Source organism: Setaria viridis, chromosome 2 (genome assembly GCF_005286985.2).
Source record: "Setaria viridis chromosome 2, Setaria_viridis_v4.0, whole genome shotgun sequence".
In the NCBI taxonomy this organism is placed as follows: Eukaryota; Viridiplantae; Streptophyta; class Magnoliopsida; order Poales; family Poaceae; genus Setaria; species Setaria viridis.
The window spans coordinates 36,289,405-36,295,834 of record NC_048264.2 but is presented as its reverse complement, the minus strand read 5'-3'; positions in this window follow the sequence as shown (position 1 = coordinate 36,295,834).

Here is a 6,430-nt window from a genome sequence, read left to right as displayed (position 1 = left end):
GTAGATTGGTTTTCGTCTATTGGGTTCTCTTCTCAATCGGCCGAATCCCCTTATATTTATAGGGAGGGAAAATCTTCCCCATGTAGGAGTCGAAACCCTAATACAAATCGTGCTAAATTACAACTCCTACTCGGATTACACAGATCCAGACCGGTCCGAACGGCCTGGGCAACTGGTCTGACCGGTGTGCACAGGTGCAGATTTTGCGAAGGTCGTATCTCCCTCATCCGAACTCCAAATCGGACATTTTATATATGAATCTCAATCATCTCGATGAGAGCTATGCCATGGCGAAGTCCAATTTGCATTTTGGAAACTTTCCCCAAACCGGTCTGACCAGTTGAGAGACCGGTCTGAACAGGCTTGACCAGATTTCCCAAGTCCTGCCACTTTTGGGCGTCAACACATACCCCCCTGTTTTCTAGCAAAGTTTGCAAGCCAGAAAATACTCTTCTGATCAAAAGTGCCTAAGGACGATGATGAACGATGCATCGACCGTATGATGGTCTTCTAAATTCTTTATGAATGCTAATGTAGTCAAAACGAAATCAAGTACTACATGTATGAAACTTCTATTTCGGCTTCTGAAACATCTAAGCATATCTGAAATCTTGATGTGGCCATGACGGCCAACTATGGCTCCTTGGTAAATCATAAGCATAATATTGATAGTTATGAAATGAAAACCAAGGGTTATACCAAAACTATGGATTATAATCATGTATACCTGAATATGCATTCCATGGCATATGCATTGATGGAATAAATGTTGAAGACCAATACGATAACGTTTATGCTTCTTCGCTCTCGGTGACGAAGAATTCCTATTTTGATCATCTCCTAACCGATTGCTTCGCTTTTGCTCAGCCATCTTCTGATACTTATGTAATAACTCAGCTAAGCTTGGCTTTTTCTTCATCCCCTTGCTTATTGGCATGACACTTTCAGTTCTGCCAAATCTTTTGACAAGACCGGTCAGACCGGTTTGGACACCGATTAGACCGGTTCTTCAGAACCAGTCACTTTGAGATCATCTTGTCCTCCAGCCGAATCTAGTTGTTGTTCAGCTATTTTGTTTGAAATATGCTTATCATTGGGGACAACTTGATCAACAGGACTAGTCGATGATTCTTCAACGTTTGGCTTTTCTATGTCTAATGTCAAGTCTTAAATTTTGATTTAATCTACCATCCTTTTTGACAAGATAGACTTGCTTGATCACCTCATACTTATTTTTTTGTATAAACCGATTCTTTTGATCAAAACGGTCATTATGTATGGGTGATGACTCGCTGATTGTCGGCTCACTATGTGCAATATAATATGGACAAACATCTAGGAAACGATGACGTATACAAATTACAATACCATGATGGATAAGAATAAGGCGTATTAAAGTAAACCCCCCATGGTATAGGTGTAGGTGATCCATGTAGAATAAGGCGTATTAAAGTAAACCCCCCATGGTATAGGTGTAGGTGATCCATGTAAACTAAACGGCATTGATGTATGAAATTATTCCAATGCTGATTGTGATCATGGAACTTCTCTCTCGGAAAAATTTTTGAGTGTTTGGAATTTTTAGGCCGACTAGCATGTTTGATATCCTTTTGTTTTGAGGATTTAGCCGGAAGCTTCTTTGGCTTCAACTTTTCCTTTTTATGCTTGCTACGGCCTTTGGATTCAACAATTATCCAAACACTAGTATCAGGTTTCTTAGGTTTAACCAGCTTTGGTTTTGATTTATTTTGCGAAACCCCAGAAGAAGCAGTTAGACTGGTTTGCAAACTGGTCAGACCGATCTCGGTAGAACCGGCACCTTTAGATTTGTTTTGTTGCCCCCTGAGCGTTGAAGTACTAGATACAGTCTCTGTGCTCTTGCTAGGGAATTTTAGATCAGAAACTTCGGCTAGAGATAGCCGAACTGGATCTTGGCAAACAACATCACAAGTTGATAAATTTTTGCAAGGATCAATAATAGCATCAGACGGCTTTTCAATAGCTGACTTTTCGATAATATGAATTGAATCTAGATTATCCTTTTTATGAATCAAATACTTCACATATTTAGATAGAGGACCAGATAAGTTACCCGAGGATTGCATCTCGTTCAATATGTCGATGTTGGATGGCAGCTGCAACTCTTTTATTTTGGCGATGCCTTGATCGGTTTGACGGAAACATGATAGAAGGAATTTTTCAACAGCCAGATCAGATTCCTGCAAATACTCCATACAAAATTCTTTACATAACATCATATTGCTAGGGTTTGATGGATCAGCCATGGCGGCCAGATTCTTGTCTCCAACGGAGTCGCCAAAATGTGTTGACGCTATTTTGAGGCCAACACACGAACACACTCTAGCGTGTAGCGCGCGGAGGAGCTCAATGCAGCGCCTCTGCACAGGCCGGTCAGACCGGTTCGCCGGTGAGCTTGGCGGTAAACCTTCAAACACTCGCCCCGAAAGGATCCCGTCGGGGCAAGCGCACGCAGGGTTGCTCTAGGATCGGCAGGCCACCTAGAGCGCCTTCAAACATCATCGAGACGAAGGAAGAACAGCAAGTAGTAGATTGAAAAAGCTTGGGCAAAGAATAAAGGAAAAGATACAAAAATAGTAGATTGGTTTTTGTTGATTGGGTTCTCTTCTCAATCGTCCGAATCCCCTTATATTTATAGGGAGGGAAGGTCTTCCCCACGTAGGAGTCAAAACCCTAATACAAATCATGCTAAATTACAACTCCTACTCGGATTACACAGATCCAAGCCGGTCCAACTAGTCTGGCCAACCGGTCTGCCCGGGTGCAGATCTTGCGAAGGTCGTATCTCCCTCGTCCGAACTCCAAATAAGACATTTTATATATGAATCTCGATGATCTCGACGAGAGCTACGCCATGGTGAAATCCAATTTGCATTTTGGAAACTTTCCCCAAACCGATCTGATCGGTTGGGAGACCAGTCTGAACAAGTCTGACCAGATTTTTCAAGTCTTGCCACTTTTGGGCGTCAACACCTTGTTATGGAGTTATGATTTTACAAAGCATTCAATATTTCCAAAGGCATGATTCAACATTTCGTAGAACCTAGTTCAATATTTTTCAATTGCTATCTCCCACGTCTACGCAAAAATATTGAACTAAAAAATTGAATATTTAACAATATTCAAAACTAATAAAAGTATATGTCATCAATATTTTTAGGTAAATCATTATTTCAACATCTTCTACGAAAAATATTGAAATTGTACAATCAGCATTTTGGAAGACTTGTACTATGAACATCCCATCTATTGGCAACCCTTTCACTCATCGTGTCATGTTTGTACCGCACACATCCTTGCATGCACCTCTCCAACGAACTCGCCCCTCGAAGTTTTCTAGTGTTAAACAATGATAACCTTCCGTGCAAATACGTGCACACCACCGTTATCCTGATAGCAACTCGTAGAAATAACGGAATACAATTAAGTACGGGTAGTGAACTAGTCTAGTAGCTAGCTAGCTGATCTAATATGGTAGTAGCACTGTTTCTAGCTGCATACGTACTCTCCGCACTGGCCACATCATCGATCGAACTGAGAAGACCGCTGCCAACGAACCAAACGATTCTGTGATGAGACAATATATAATTCTATACTTATCCTCATGGTTACTGCAAGGATGCTATACGTTAATTCTAGAGCTCTTTTACGGTGCATAGTACTACCAGGTGGTAGTATAGATGTATAGGCTATTTTTTGATATGGGTAAAATTGTAATTAATCTAGGGACCCGTCTATATGACAGGGCTCGACCGCCGCCGCACGCATGCACGCATGCCGCGGCGCCCAATCTTCCAGTAACGCCGCGTGCTCTATCTTTCGTGCATGCGAAGAATTTTTCTCAGAAGCTTTCATCAATGGTTTCATTTCTCGATCATCTCAGAGATACACGTGGATCGAGAGACGTAACGGTTTTTCTGCTTTGGTATTCGAGAACGCATTGAGAACCAATTCAGAGCCGGCCGTGCAACCCCGCCGCAACAAGCTGGGGAAGGCTGTGCATTGCGGCTTGACGCGTTCCGTGGCTGAGAGCTTCTTCGTGTTCACCTCGGACTCCGGCAGCGTGCAACGGCGAGCGGACCAGCGTTCGCCGTCGATGGCTGGGCTCCCTCCCGGCCTCCCCGTCCCTAGGCACCGCGGGCTCGCAACGCGCTGGTGTTGTTGCCGAAGCATCTCCGGTTGTGCCGCAGCCTTGCCGACGCGCTTGGATGGGCGCGTGAACCTGGCGGAGGCTCGAGATCGAGCACGATCCAATCATACCCCTATACTACTCATACTACTCATGTATACTACATATACTACAGCTTAAGGTTTTAGTAGTATACAATTAATTTCAACCACCAGATCCTTATATACGAGTCCTTTTCGAACAGTTATATACGAGTCCTTTTCGAATAGTAGTATAAGGTAGTACCATAAAAGAGCTCTAATTCTATACTTACCCCCATTGTTTCACACTCATCATTTCACTAATACTCGGTAAGTACTATGTTCTCCCTCGTCCGCCTCGTCTGCATCGTCGGAGTTGTCATCAGATGATGTGAATGATCAGACAATAACACAAGTAGCTAGGCACATACAGTCACGTCGCACCTTCAAGTATAGGTGAGCAAAACTAGTTTTGATTTGCTTCCCCACATACTACCCAGGACGAAACTAGTACCCAATAGGATAATACTAGCCTGGTACCTTAGGCAACAGTATCTTGGCACATGAAAATGTTTTTGGGTTCTTCATCTGTAAGTTAGATGTAGCTCTCGCTACAGGATTATTACATATTCCCTCCGTCGATCCAAAATTGCAGGTCATTTTAACTTTTCTAAATATATAGTTTTTACTATGCATCTAAATATAGAATTATACATCATATTTAAATACATATGAAATATTCAAATGCTATGTATCGAGAAAAGCAAAATAACATATAATTTGAAATGAAGGGAGTACATGTGTGTGATCTAATTTGTACACTTTGCGACACCCGACATGTGTTTACTTCAAAAGAGCCGGGAGATTGGTTACCCTAAAATTAGAACCGAAAAACATGCATTATAAATTAGGAAAACTGGTCCATCCACCTGTAAGCTAGTACATCTAAAAAAATATAAGTATTTTAAAGTGATATAAGTATTAGAAGTGCATGAATGAAGAATAATTTTTTGCTCGCAACTAATCAGAATTACTTATGTTTGCCTTAACTTTCGTGTATACTTTTTATTTTCTAACATAATATTCATATAGATTCGGTCTCTGGTGATGTGATAGACTTCGTCTACTGCTTACTCCATATGCCATTGTCAAGATCCAAGTACAGTGCCTTGCTCCAAGTTCTACAATTGCATCACCCCACCCATCACCAGTGTGGAACCAAAGACGGTGAAGTAAAAAATGATGGCTTTATTATTGCGTTCGGTTCCTAATTCAATTTTTTGCCTTGATTTGTAAAACTGCTTTCACGCTACTACAGTGTCTCAATTAGCACAAAATAGGTAAAGCCGGAGCTGGTAAAAGTCCTTCCAAACAGGCTCTGATGGTATCATGGAGTTCAGAGACAATTTGAAATTCTGAACAGGCATTCATGTTTAGAGGTGTTTGGATACTTAGGCGCTAAACTTTAGCAGTATCACATCGGATGTTCGGATGCTAATTTGAAGGACTAAACATAAGTTAATTATAAAACTAATTGCAGAACCCCCCTGTGCTAATTCGTGAGACGAATCTATTAAGCCTAATTAATTCGTCATTAGCAAATGGTTATTGTAGCACCACATTGTCAAATCATGGACTAATTAGGCTTAATAGATTCGTCTCGCGAATTAGACTCCATCTGTGCAATTAGTTTTGTAATTAGCTTATGTTTAATACTCCTAATTAACATCTAAACCTCCAATGTGATAAGTGCTAAACTTTAGTGGGGTGTATCCGAACACCCCCTTAATATCCCTGGTTGGCAGATAAATGCAAAGCAGGTGGAAAGTATACGGGGAGAAAAACTAGTAGTGATTTGCTTCCCCACGTATATGCCCAGGACGAAACTAGTACCAAATAAGTACTACTAGCCTGGTACCTAGCTAGGTAACAGTATCTTGGCATATGAAATGTTTTGGAGGTTCATATTCTGAACAGTAAGTTAGGTGCAGCTCTTGTTGAAAGATTATTGCCCACCTGTAATCTAACATGTACATTTTGCGACCTCCGACATGTGTTTACTTCAAAAGAGACGGGATAATGGATAAATAAAATAAAATTAGGATGGAAATAAACGTGCATTAAAAATTAAGAAAACTGGCCCATCAATTTGTATTTCTTTACATGTTCCGCTCTTGCTACTAACGGGGTTCGGTACGGTTATGCCACTCGGCGCGGCGATCAGTCATCATTACGGGAGGAT